This window comes from Xenopus tropicalis, chromosome 8 (assembly GCF_000004195.4).
Source record: "Xenopus tropicalis strain Nigerian chromosome 8, UCB_Xtro_10.0, whole genome shotgun sequence".
NCBI classification, from domain to species: domain Eukaryota; kingdom Metazoa; phylum Chordata; class Amphibia; order Anura; family Pipidae; genus Xenopus; species Xenopus tropicalis.
In genome coordinates this window covers 28,874,137-28,888,699 of record NC_030684.2, presented here as the reverse complement: position 1 = coordinate 28,888,699, position 14,563 = coordinate 28,874,137, and the positions used below count along the sequence as shown (strand labels likewise).

Sequence of the window (14,563 nt, the reverse complement as noted above, 5' to 3'; positions counted from 1 at the left end):
ACTGATTTCCCTTTTCTCTGTAGTAATAAAACAGTACCTTGTAATTGATCCCAACTAAGATACAAATAATCCTTATTGGATGCAAAACCATCCTATTGGATTTGATTGCAGTTTTATTGATTCTTTGGTAGACTTAAGGTATGGAGATCCAAATTACGGAAAGACCCCTTATCCGGAATACCCTTGGTCCCGAGCATTCTGGATAACGGGTCCTATACCTGTATATAAAATATGGCATTTCTAGCCGTATTCATTTTTAAGGTTTAGTTCTCCTTTAAACAAAAGAAAGCCAATGTTTGTGGCTTTCCTTAGGTTGGACATTGCATCCCACTGTGCTCAAGTATAAGGTCAATATGTACTGTACAGGTATGGGATCCCTTATCCGGAAACCCATTATCCAGAAAGCTCCGAATTAAGGAATGCCCCTCTCCCATAGACTCCATTTTAATCAAATAATTCAGAATTTTAAAACTGATTTCCTTTTTCTCTGTAATAATAAAACAGTACCTTGTACTTGATCCCAACTAAGATAATCCTAAATAATCCTTATTGGATGCAAAACAGTCCTATTGGGTTTAATTAATGTTTTATTTATTCTTTAGTAGATTTAAGGTATGGAGATCCAAATTACGGAAAGACCCCTTATCCGTAATACCCTTGGTCCCAAGCATTCTGGATAACGGGTCCTAAACCTGTATATGTGCACAGTGTGACAAGTAAATCTTACACATTGACCTTATAGTTGAGCACAGTGGGCTACCGTACACTGGGACAATATACCTTGCTGCACACAGCATAAGGTATTGCTAGTATAACTGCACATACCGACTTTGTAAGAGTAAGAGTGATGCTGCTGGAGTGTTTAGAGCCACACTGCATCTCTTAGTACGCGACTTTGTAAAACTACGCAATAGGAGTGGAAGGCGCAATTGATAGGAGGAGCCTATTATCCCACTGCTAGAACTGTTTACTGTAGAGTTATAAGACTGTGATCTGTGATAATATATGACCCACCTCAGAGTGGCCTCCATTGGGACCGGGCATCCTCTAGCTTTATGCATTTTATAACATGTACTGGAGGAAACCTTGATTAAATCGATGTCGATTTCCATCTAATTGAACTTTAAAAACTTTGCTAACACAGAACAATTCAGCTATGTAAAGCTTGTAAGAAATAAGGTTGCCCAGTTTGGTTGGAGAGCTCCAATTTTGTGCTAAATATTAGGTCTGAGTTAGGTGGGATGCTTCCTGGTATCAGTTTTTTAACATACTTTTTTACTGTATTGTACAAAATGATATGTTAAAGGTGCTGGGAAATGTATGGCACAAATAAAGGATAGTGGTTTTATTTTTCAACATATTAGAGTGCCCCAAGTCTATGGAGTTCAAGTGTTTTTTTTGCATGTGATAGAAATCTCCTGTGTCCATATATTAACTACACTCTGCTATAATCAATTTCCTATACAGGTATGGAACCCCTTATCCAGAATGCTCATGACCAAGGGTAATCTGGATAAGGGGTCTTTCCGTAATTTGGATCTCCATAACTAAAGTGTACTAAAAAATCAATAAAACATTAATTAAACCAAATAGGATTGTTTTTCATCCAATTAGGATTAATTATAAGGTACTGGAATCAATTACAAGGTACTGTTTTATTATTACAAGGAAATCAGTTTTAAAATTCTGAATTATTTGATTCAAATGGAGTCTATGGGAGACAGGCTTTCTGTAATTCGGAGCTTTCTGGATAACGGCTTTCCAGATAAGGGATCCCATACCCATACTGTACCCTAAGATGCTCCAAGATAATGATCCCTTGTACACTGCAATGCCTTTGCTGGCATAGTTAAAGGGGCTGTCCACCTTTGAGTTAACTTTTACTATAATGTAGAGAGTAATATTCTCAGACAATTTGCAATTGGTCTTCATTATTTATTATTTGTAGTTTTTTTTTATTATTTTGCTTTTTGTTCAGCAGCTCTCCAGCTTGGCGTTTCAGCAGCTGTTTGGTTGCTAGGATTCAAATTACCTTAGCAAGTGTGTAGTTTGAATGAAAGACTGATATATGAATAGGAGAGGACCTGAATAGAAAAATAATTATTATAAAGTAACAATAACAGTTAAACTGTAGCCTCACAGAGCTACAGATTTTCGGCTCAGGGGTCAGTGACCTCCCATTTGAAATCTGAAAGAGAGTTAGAAGATGAAGGCAAATAATTCAAAAACTATGAAACACAAATAATGAAGACTAATTGAAAAGTTGCTTATAACATACAAAACGTAAAAGTTAACTTAAAGGTGAACCACCCCTTTACTAGGCCTAAATTACATCAGACCACACTCTGTAAGTTTTATAAGGGTATACACAATAGGAGGATTGTGGGAATTGAAAAGGTTGGTTGTGGCCAGTCAGCCTGAACAATGAAAGTTTACTGCAAGCTGATGGGCAAATAACTGCATTACACAAATACAAAGGGAAACTTTACAAATGAGGGTATATCACTTCTTTAACTGTAGGCAGCGGAAATGAGCAAGCTGCTACTAATGACTTCCTTCGCAGAAGTCCTAGCAATGCTCTCTCAAGCCTTCTTACAAATAACTTTCATTGGTTCCAAAATACAATTACGGAATTCTGGGTTCTATAAGTAACCCAAACAAGTAGGCTTGCCATTTTAGAATGCTGAGAAAACTTGTGAATTTGCCCTTGTATCTTACTGCCATTGAAAATAACAGCAAATGATTTCCTTGTTCCAATGACGGATGGACCAAGACACATGGCAGATTAGGGGTTTGCTTCCTCTGGCCGTGGAATACAATAAATTACAGGGCCACGGTGTGACCTGTTAGAAGTTCTGTTGGGTAAAGGTTTAAGCGCCAAGATAGATTAATTGCTACTGGAAAACATTTTGTCTCAGAGTTGCTTGGTAGCGTGACAGACAATTCATTCCGACTAAGGAATGATATGGAAATCCAGTCCTTGAGAGACAGACACATGTGAACGATAAATTGATTGATGGGTTAAATTGCTATGGCTGGAAAAATATTTTCTGACTGGAAAAATATTGAATGCAGAATGAGAAAAAGAGGAAAGAAAGAAAGGTTACTGTCTCCTTAATATTAGCAACATTCTCATGCTAAAGGTTAATTAGCACCAATTCAAGCACAGTTGTATAGCTGCTTAGAACCAGTGCCATCAGCAGCATGCATTAACATATACAGGTATGGGACCTGTTATCCGGAAACCCGTTATCCATAAAGTTCCAAATTACGGGACGGCCATCTCCCATAGACTCCATTATAATCAAATAATATACATTTTTAAAAATTATTTCTTTTTCTCTGTAATAATAAAACAGTACCTTGTCCCAACTTAGGGGCATATTTATCATGCTGTGTAAAAAACGGAGAGAAAATTCGCCACACATTGCCAGGCTTCGCCGTGTAAAAATGGCATAAAAACGGCGTAAAATCTGCGTAATTTTTTACGCGTTTTTTCTTCCACCGGAACTTAATGAAAATAACGGTGTAATATCTAGCGTTCAGACGGCGATCTTTTCCATTTATTTTACACAGCTTTTTACTCCGTTTTTTCGGCGAATTAGTTTTACACAGCATAATAAATACGCCCCTTAGATATACTTGATCTTTGCTGGAAGTGAAACAATCCTGTTGGGTTTATTTAATGTTTAAATTATTTTTTTTACTAGACTTAAAATATAAAAAAGTTCCAAATTACAGAAAGACCCCTTATCCGGAAAACCCCAGGTCCCGAGCATTCTGGATAATAGGTGCCATATCTGTATTTTATCAGTCATGCGTAGCCATATTCTGCTATTGAACAAAATCCTGCAATGATTTCCTTCTTTTTGCTGCTATAGGAGACCTGTGTCTCCACCATACGGTAGAGCAGGTACACTATCATTTTTATATAATATGAACTTCAAATAATAATGCAGATTGTTTGGTCTCTGAGCTGCTGGTGGTTTGCCACTTATGTGTGGCAATCTGAGAAGAACTTCCTTTGGCTTTCTGAGCACTTCCTCTGAAGCCTTTCTTCCTGTCTGCTTCTCTTCCAGCACTTCCTCTGCAGGCCTCCTCCCCCCCTTCCCTGCAGAGAATCAACACAGAGGGTGGGACGGGTGTTCACAGCATCCCTTCTCATAAAACATATGGATTTTATATTAAGCTTATTAAGTTATTAACGGGATGAGGAGAAATCCCTAATCATGTGACTTCACAAGCATGTTGGTAGTCGAACCTGCCACTTGAGTGAAGGCAAACATCATATTGATTACTGCAGCCGGGCTAATTGTGCCTTTTATTGTACAGTGCTGTGGAATATCAGGTTCATGTGAGCAGCACATACAGAAAGTGAGTAGGGACTTTCTTCCTGCTCTTGCTGATCTCCATGTTCTGATACATGGTGCTGCTTAGGGACCCGCTGTGCCTGGGACGCCTGACAACTCACAGCACCTTCCAGTTGTCTTAAGTTCCTTCCTGAGTGTTTCAAGCCGGTTAGGCTGATGCCAGACTGAGCTTATGATGTATATTTTCGGCAAGCCAAAAATGAATGCAGGCACATGTAGCCGATATCCACCAAAGATACGAAGTCTTGCGTTTTTTGGCAGATATCGGCTAAATGTGCCTGCACCTGAACGTATCTTATTCATTCGGGTGCAGGCACAAGGTAGGCAATTTTTACAGTAGCAGGGCATATTCTTGGCAAGCGTTTTTTGTGTGGCATCAGCCTTACCTGGCAACTGGAGTGCACATATGCCGAGCAGTACAGGCACTGTATTATCAAGACTACAGGCAGTTCAGCGGTGCGGTGTGGGCATGGGGAACCCTCGCTACCCCATTAAGCTTTCTCCTACCCTGCCATATGATGTCCCCTGGGCAGGAATAGCTGGCACAGACAATATAGCGGGATTCAGCACTTGTGGGGGACTGCTGGTGGGACTCAGCAGCTGGGTAGCATCTTGTGTTCCAGGTCCATGAGTTCACTATGAACCAGGGCAGGGGGCTGGATCGCTGGGATTCAGTAACAGTAAAGTGGGCCTCATGGGAAAGGGCTGATTAAGTAAAGTAGGAACCCCACAGTGTGCTGTTCAAGGGGAGGAGGTGCAAGCTACAAGAGGGGGGGGGGTGTGAGAGGCAAGTAGGGATGCAAGCGGAAAGAGGGGGTGCCTAGGGGCGCAGAAACTTTAAATCTGGCCCTGCCTGGACAGAAGCATATTCCTATAGTGAAGCTCTCATATATGAGCAGAACTATGACTCTGGCAGTAACAGCATTTAGACCCAAATGCCCGTGTAGAGCCCAGCGATGTTTCAGCAGAACAACAGCAGCGACAAAGCCTTAATGAAACAATATATCTGCCATGCTCAATCTGTTTTCTGGTGGAAAACATACGTTCAAAATTCAGTTGTGGTCATAAAGGTCACGCTTCTTGGTGACTGTGTCAGAAACTTCATTAAATGTTAAGCACTCACTGAATTGGGCTTTGATATACATCCCCTCTAAGACAAGTCACAATCACGTGATGTTTAGATTTAAGTTTCAGCAGGTTATGTGAGTACTAAAGAGAACTAGTGATAAGCATGAAATAATAAGCTGAATCGTTATCCACTGAAAGTAAACTCTTACTTAAGTCTCTGTCTATTAAACTAGTTTAAACATTGCTTTGTCACCAATATGGATCAATGCTGCTTAGTTACCACCAAGTACAAGCTACTGTTTTATTACAGAGAAAAATGAAATCATTTTCAATTATTAGGTAAAAACGGAGTCTATGGACATAGCATTCCTATAATCCTAAGCTTTCTGGATAAGGGGCTTTCAAATGAGTGATGCCATACCTGTATTATTACTCTGACTCCATCACTCACTGGTAGTCCAGTGTTCTTTTCTCATAGGGCTGGCAAGGATGGTACTGGTGACTGTGAGCTCAAAGTAGGGTACTACAACATGCCAGCAAGGTGCCAATGTTTCTATGGTAAACTACTAACTCACCCTATGTTTGCTGCCCATTTTAACTTGCCAAAACTCAAACTACATAGATTCTAATGTGCTGCATAGGTTGAGGATCCTGACTTTGATTACCTGATTGTTAGCAGCTGGTCAGACAGGCAGACAGGCAGGGGTATGGTCTACCCTCAGTTACTCACAGAGTAGCAGGTAGATTATTATGTACTTTCCTAGCAGAGTCTGTACAGTCTTACTCTCTCACTCTGATTTATAGATATGTTTACATGGACTCTCTCTCTCTGCTTGCTTGCAGTTGGTACTTTTGGGACTGCTGTGCTTTACTGCTACTGCAAGCTTGCCTTGACCTCCAGCCTGATGATCATACATTTGTTTCATTCCCAATAGCAACATAAAGCACGGTGGACTATGTTGCAGCTAAGCCTATGTGCCTTTTGGGTGCCACTGCTGATTACTTGGCTTCCCCTTGCATTCCAGATAAACTGTCATCTGGTAAGTGAATATCTTTATGCTGATAGTATTATTTATTGCCCTTGGCTGATTCTTTAAAGGGATTCTGTAATGATTTTTATGGGGTACTTTTTATTTCTAAATTGCACTGTTTGCACAGCAAATAATTTACATTTTACAATTGTATTCTTGAACGAACCAAATATTTTTAGGGGAAAGGGAGGGGGTGATATAACTCAGTAAAAAGTGACTGAAGTTTATCAGGGAACAAGTCACATGGTTGTGGCACCCTGGAAAATGAAGAATTGGGCTAGCCCCATGTGTAATTTCAAAATTAAATATTACAAAATCTATTTGTGCTTTTGAAAACAGATTTCTATGCAGAATTCTGCTGGAGATGCTCACTATTAACTGATGTATTTAAAAAAAAAAAAAAAAACATGATAGTATTCCTTTAACAGCTACTTCTGAGCTCTTATAGTAACATAGCAACATAGTAAGTTAGGTTGAGAAAAGACATGCCCATCAAGTTTAACCTATATATAACCTGCCTAACTGCTAGTTGATTCCTTCCTGACTCCAAGATGGCAATCGGACCAGTCCCTGGATCAACTTGTACTAAGAGCTATCTCCCCTACCCCTGTATTCCCTCACTTGTACTGAGAGCTATCTCCCATACCCCTGTATTCCCTCACTTGTACTGAGAGCTATCTCCCATACCCCTGTATTCCCTCACTTGTACTGAGAGCTATCTCCCATAACCCTGTATTCCCTCACTTGTACTGAGAGCTATCTCCCATACCCCTGTATTCCCTCACTTGTACTGAGAGCTATCTCCCATACCCCTGTATTCCCTCACTTGTACTGAGAGCTATCTCCCATACCCCTGTATTCCCTCACTTGTACTGAGAGCTATCTCCCCTACCCCTGTATTCCCTCACTTGTACTGAGAGCTATCTCCCCTACCCCTGTATTCCCTCACTTGTACTGAGAGCTATCTCCCCTACCCCTGTATTCCCTCACTTGTACTGAGAGCTATCTCCCATACCCCTGTATTCCCTCACTTGTACTGAGAGCTATCTCCCATACCCCTGTATTCCCTCACTTGTACTGAGAGCTATCTCCCCTACCCCTGTATTCCCTCACTTGTACTGAGAGCTATCTCCCCTACCCCTGTATTCCCTCACTTGTACTGAGAGCTATCTCCCCTACCCCTGTATTCCCTCACTTGTACTGAGAGCTATCCCCCCTACCCCTGTATTCCCTCACTTGTACTGAGAGCTATCCCCCCTACCCCTGTATTCCCTCACTTGTACTGAGAGCTATCTCCCCTACCCCTGTATTCCCTCACTTGTACTGAGAGCTATCTCCCATAACCCTGTATTCCCTCACTTGTACTGAGAGCTATCCCCCCTACCCCTGTATTCCCTCACTTGTACTGAGAGCTATCTCCCCTACCCCTGTATTCCCTCACTTGTACTGAGAGCTATCTCCCCTACCCCTGTATTCCCTCACTTGTACTGAGAGCTATCTCCCATACCCCTGTATTCCCTCACTTGTACTGAGAGCTATCCCCCCTACCCCTGTATTCCCTCACTTGTACTGAGAGCTATCTCCCCTACCCCTGTATTCCCTCACTTGTACTGAGAGCTATCTCCCATAACCCTGTATTCCCTCACTTGTACTGAGAGCTATCTCCCATAACCCTGTATTCCCTCACTTGTACTGAGAGCTATCTCCCCTACCCCTGTATTCCCTCACTTGTACTGAGAGCTATCCCCCCCTACCCCTGTATTCCCTCACTTGTACTGAGAGCTATCTCCCATAACCCTGTATTCCCTCACTTGTACTGAGAGCTATCTCCCATAACCCTGTATTCCCTCACTTGTACTGAGAGCTATCCCCCCTACCCCTGTATTCCCTCACTTGTACTGAGAGCTATCTCCCATAACCCTGTATTCCCTCACTTGTACTGAGAGCTATCTCCCATACCCCTGTATTCCCTGACTTGTACTGAGAGCTATCTCCCCTACCCCTGTATTCCCTCACTTGTACTGAGAGCTATCTCCCCTACCCCTGTATTCCCTCACTTGTACTAAGAGCTATCTCCCATAACCCTGTATTCCCTCACTTGTACTGAGAGCTATCCCCCATACCCCTGTATTCCCTCACTTGTACTGAGAGCTATCTCCCCTACCCCTGTATTCCCTCACTTGTACTAAGAGCTATCTCCCATAACCCTGTATTCCCTCACTTGTACTGAGAGCTATCTCCCCTACCCCTGTATTCCCTCACTTGTACTGAGAGCTATCTCCCATAACCCTGTATTCCCTCACTTGTACTGAGAGCTATCTCCCATACCCCTGTATTCCCTCACTTGTACTGAGAGCTATCTCCCATACCCCTGTATTCCCTCACTTGTACTGAGAGTTATCTCCCATACCCCTGTATTCCCTCACTTGTACTGAGAGCTATCTCCCATACCCCTGTATTCCCTCACTTGTACTGAGAGTTATCTCCCATACCCCTGTATTCCCTCACTTGTACTGAGAGTTATCTCCCCTACCCCTGTATTCCCTCACTTGTACTGAGAGTTATCTCCCATAACCCTGTATTCCCTCACTTGTACTGAGAGCTATCTCCCATACCCCTGTATTCCCTCACTTGTACTGAGAGCTATCTCCCATAACCCTGTATTCCCTCACTTGTACTGAGAGCTATCTCCCATACCCCTGTATTCCCTCACTTGTACTGAGAGTTATCTCCCATAACCCTGTATTCCCTCACTTGTACTAAGAGCTATCTCCCATACCCCTGTATTCCCTCACTTGTACTGAGAGCTATCTCCCCTACCCCTGTATTCCCTCACTTGTACTGAGAGCTATCTCCCCTACCCCTGTATTCCCTCACTTGTACTGAGAGTTATCTCCCATAACCCTGTATTCCCTCACTTGTACTGAGAGTTATCTCCCATAACCCTGTATTCCCTCACTTGTACTGAGAGCTATCTCCCATAACCCTGTATTCCCTCACTTGTACTGAGAGCTATCCCCCTACCCCTGTATTCCCTCACTTGTACTGAGAGTTATCTCCCATAACCCTGTATTCCCTCACTTGTACTGAGAGCTATCTCCCATAACCCTGTATTCCCTCACTTGTACTGAGAGCTATCTCCCAAACCTTGTTTGCCCTTGCAGCTGCTGCCTGGCATTGCTTGCTACAGCCAAGTTTATTATCTACAAGGACTCCAAGGTCCTTTCCATTATGAATTTAAGGGTATAAGTGGCTGCATATTTTTACATCTAAGGTGCATGACCTTACATTTATCAACATTAAAACACATCTGACACTTAGCCGTCCAGGTTGGCAGTTTGGATGCCACATCCAGGATGGAATTAATTAATTAAGAGTTTTTTGTCATCTGCAAACACTGATACATTACTTACCATACCTTCCACTAAGTCATTAATGAACAAGTTAAATAAAGGTGGACCTAGTACAGGGACTCCACTCAGGCCTGAATTTGTGGCGAGCCTGGGGCAGCATGCCACCCCGCCGCAACAATATTTTTAAATTTGGCTACCATATGGAGCAATGGGGACCTCTCCCCACTGTTTGCGTATGCCCACTCGCGACAGAGAGGGGGGGTGGTGTTCGGGCATGCGCTCGTTGGGAAGGGGGACAACCAACGGGGGGCAGCCTCGGGGTGCTTGAAAGACAAATCCAGCGCTGACTCCACTGAGAACCTTACTCCACGTAGAGAATGTACCATTAACAACCACCCTCTGTACCCGATCCTTTAACCAGTTTCCTATCCATGTGCAAAAAACTTCACTAAGAAGCTAGTCTGTTGAGACCTTAGTTTAGAGAGAAGTCACTTGTGGGCCACTGTATCAAACGCTTTGACAAAATCCAAATTGAGCATATCTACTGCACACCCACTGTCCAGATTCTAACTAACCTCATCATAAAAAGCAATTAAATTTGTCTGACATGACCTTTTCTTCATAAAGCTATGTTGGTTACTAGCATGCGTTATCTGGAAACCTGTTATCCATAAAGCTTTGAATTACGAGACAGCCATCTAAAACAGACTCAATTTAAATCAAATAATTCAAATTTTTCATTATTTCTTTTTTTATCTGTAATAATAACAGTATTTAACCTTATTAATAATTATTATTCATTTAATAAAATACAATTCATTGAAGAATAAAGGGGAAGGTAAGGTCTAATCACTGGGGGGTGCCAAAGTATTAGGAGCCCCCCCAGTGACTGATACTCTGGGCCGGTGCTCCTGTTAGCAGATAACCACACTGCCCAGGGTACCTGTGAGCTAGTGATCCTCTTCCTTCTTCTGCCTTCGAACTGCTTGCGCATGCGCAGTAGAGTGAAAAGTTGAACTTAAACAAGAAAGTTGGCTTTTTCACTCTACTGTGCATACGCCGGCCCTGGCATTCCGAAGACAGACAAGTGAAGGAAGAGGATCGCTCGGTCCTATGAACCCCGGGCCGGTGCAGTTTTCTGCCAACAGGAGTACCAGCCCAGGGTATCAGGTAAGTCATTACAATCATTGAGGGCTCAACAAATTTAACAGTGAAACTAACAATCATTTATTGGCTGAAATTTTCAACAAAAAATTAAAAAAACAAATCATACTATACCAAACGACAAACAGGTGCTTCCCAGTGCTTCATGGTACCCATACTCTTTGAGATATTGATAATATGGGAAATGTATTGTTTTTATTAAAACAAGAAGGAGTTTTATAGAAATATGTTATTGTTGATGGTTTTAAGAACTATTTATTGTCTGATACAATAAATTGAACTATTATGCACTACTACGCACTTTAGATGATAAATATGAGATATGCACTTTAGGTGGTAAATATGAGACATTTATGTATCTGAAGCTTTTATTAGAAAATGTTGGTATTAATGGTATTAATATCAGAAAGACTAAAGTGATTAAATTAAAATATTTGAGATATATATATATATATATATATATATATATAAGATAAGGTGTATGATTTCATGAAATTATTAGGGGATAGATCACCAAGACATGAGAAATAAATAATATAATATTTATTTTAGGTTTTTCACTTTTTATTTGCCCTTAAAATTTGACGACACAATTTGGTATAATGTGTGTTATTCATGTTTTATGCTGGATGCAGGGATTTACATAGGGCCCTGTGGAGTGCATATTGTATAATTTGGTTTATACTTTGGTTTATTATGTTCTCAATATAGGATATTATTGTAGCCCTGCATGCTGTATAACATATAGATAGAAAGTATATAAAGGATGTGATATGTGACTGCCACACCTCCTCTGATGAAGCACCCAATGGTGCAAAACACATAAGGGGGGCGGAGTATGGGTATCATGAAGCACTGGGAAGCACCCCCAGGTCCCGAGCATTCTGGATAACATGTCCTATACCTGTAGTAGTAATGGTGTTTATAAAAGCTACCCACAGTAGTCCACATCTTCCAACATCAAACCCTCTACAAGTGTTGATAACAAGTGATGGGCAAAAAAATTTGCCAGGCATGGATTTGCAGCAAATTTCCGTGCTTCACCATTGCCAGATTTTTTCGCAAAACAGGCGACAAAATTCGCAGCAGGAAAATTTGCTGCATGTCCAAAAATTGTCACTCACCTCAAAAAGAATTTCAAATCTTTCGGCGAAACAACACAGATCAACACTCATCAATATTGTTCTATTTCAGTTACATTTTTTATGTCAAAATTCCTCTTTCTTCCTAGTACATTCTCTTTAGAATATATTGATATTTTAGATATGCAGGACCTCAGCTATCAAACATTGTATATATAGAAGGTGGATGAAATTATGAAGTGGCTTTATAGTGCAGAGTAAGTAACAGGCCTGCTTCCCCCAAGACGTTCTGCAGCGCATCTGAGACCTTTTTTCACTGAATCCCTATAACTAAACATATGAACCCCACACAATACCCTTATGTCCAGTTGCCAGCACACCCCAGAATGCCCAATTCAGAATACAGCAATCAACAGCACTTGAACTGAGGGCTAAATCGAAGTCAGCAGCAGAGTCTGGCATGCAGAAGGGCAATTTGTTCCCAGAGCCCAACATATGGTTACATGATGATAAGTGTTTGCCATCTGCTTCCTACACTAGTACTCAAGCACAGAAAGGTGTCAAGTGGCTAAAACAAAATGGGCCATTGAGTTTCTGTGTGTTCAGTGTGAATGCAACAATTACCTAATTGCACCGCATGCTTCCAGAGGAGCTCTCCCTGCATTGGATAGTACTGGAGCACCTAATTCAACGTTCTGGTCCATTGTTTAGGGCCTAAACTCGAACTAAAAATTTTATAGACAGAAAAGATGGAGATGTTCCATACAGTGAAACTGTGGAAAAATCATCTTTTCATTTTATCCTTTACTATAAAGATATTTCCCTGCTTACCATTTTTTTAAAAAAAATATGCAATTCATAGAATATGATAATCGGGACAATGTTGGTTTGTGTCTATGGTTTTCATAGTGATAGTTCAGTAATTCTAATTGTACTATGTATGTGTAGAGTACATTGTTTACAGTTCTGTACACTTCCTGGAAATTGTGTAGACATTGTTTGTTTCTTGTGACTTGGGTATCACTGTGTGAACATTGAATTTTCAAACCTCATTGCTGGCTAGAGATAGGGCAAAGTATGGCACTAGTAGTTGCATTACTATATCTCTCAGAATCTATGAAGAGAGGACCACTCCAGGGCAGTATACACTGCCGAGTGAAACCAGCCAACAGTAATAGCTTTTAGAATACCCCCTCTTAGCTATGTTTTTAGTAACTTCTGCCTATTTTCGCAATTGTGGAGTACAACTAGAACCAGAATAGGACCTGGCAACCCACCCAGGTTATCAGTAAATCATCCAGATTCATATATATTTATTAGATGGTGAGCTGGGTGCTTGATGGGGTGTAATGGGGTGAATTTGCGAAGAATTTGGCCAGCACAACAGGTACAATGCAAGCGGGGCTTTCCCCTGCATGTTTTTTTCAAGTGAAGCAACATCATACCTGCTTGATGAAGGGGTATGTCTCTGGCCCGAAATAAACACACAGGGGTAAGCCCCACTTGCAGTATTTGAGGGTGCCGACCCTTTAGAGCAGTGATCCCCAACAAGTGGCTTGGGGGCAACATGTTGCTCACCAACCCCTTGGATGTTGCTCTCAGTGCCCCCAAAGCAAGTAGCTGATAGTGTGCATAGAGGCTACCTAATAGCCAATCGTAGCCCTTATTTGGCACCTCCATGAACTTTTATGATGCTTGTGTTGCTCTTGACTGCGGCTCACGAGAGGAGAGGAGGATTACCCTTAATCAAAATATCCACAGGAGTACTAAAGCTTCTATACCAAGTCCATATCAAAAGGGAATCTTTCCAAGTTTTTTTGTTTGTTTTTAACCAGCCCTTTGTTATAATTATCTTGGGTGACACAGCACCGAAAATTGCTACGTGTGCAATTGCCCTAAATACTAAATAATATAAATACTGTATACTAATACTAAATATTAAAGGTGCACCATGTTTAAATAACATTGAAAACATTACACAGAATATCTACGCAAAACCAACTTCATGTGGCCTAGTTACCCTCACAGATATAATTATACTGGCACCTCATATTAATCAGCTCTCTGCTCTCCCTGTATCTGAAGTTTACAGCAAACTGCATAGTCAGTCTGGCTCCATGGATAATGATGTGCCATCCATCCATTTTGTGTCACATATTGTTAGCTTTTCCCTGAGACGTATATCAATGCCATATTTCCTTCACTCTCAAGGTGGCTGGTAAATTGTAACCTCTGATTAACAAAAGGTTTGCAGAATGGCAGCTCATAAATCCAACACAGCACATTCACAGCAATACAGATAGAAAAGAACAGAAACTTGTAAAGCTAAAAATCAAGCTCATTTAAAGGAACAATGTCCCTCCAAATTATCTTTTGTTATAACATGTAGATATATTTTGAAACAGGTATAGGACAGGTAACCTAAAATGCTTTGGAACTGGGGGTTTTCGAATAAGATTATTTTCTGTATTTGGAGAAGGAATTGTATAATCAAA

The 14,563-nt window shown here is 41.2% G+C and overlaps 1 protein-coding gene and 1 long non-coding RNA gene across 4 annotated transcripts in view; one reads left to right on the top strand and one right to left on the bottom strand.

The window, feature by feature from the left end:
- The window catches only part of nr5a1 (nuclear receptor subfamily 5 group A member 1), a 116,684-nt gene that overhangs the window by 38,860 nt on the left and 63,261 nt on the right, over positions 1-14,563 (bottom strand).
- LOC116406769 overlaps positions 6,076-14,563 on the top strand; it is a 79,719-nt gene continuing 71,231 nt past the window's right edge. The window contains exons 1-2 of the long non-coding RNA XR_004219808.1: positions 6,076-6,178; positions 6,282-6,478. This is a non-coding gene — a long non-coding RNA (uncharacterized LOC116406769). The remainder of the gene's footprint in view (positions 6,179-6,281; positions 6,479-14,563) is intronic.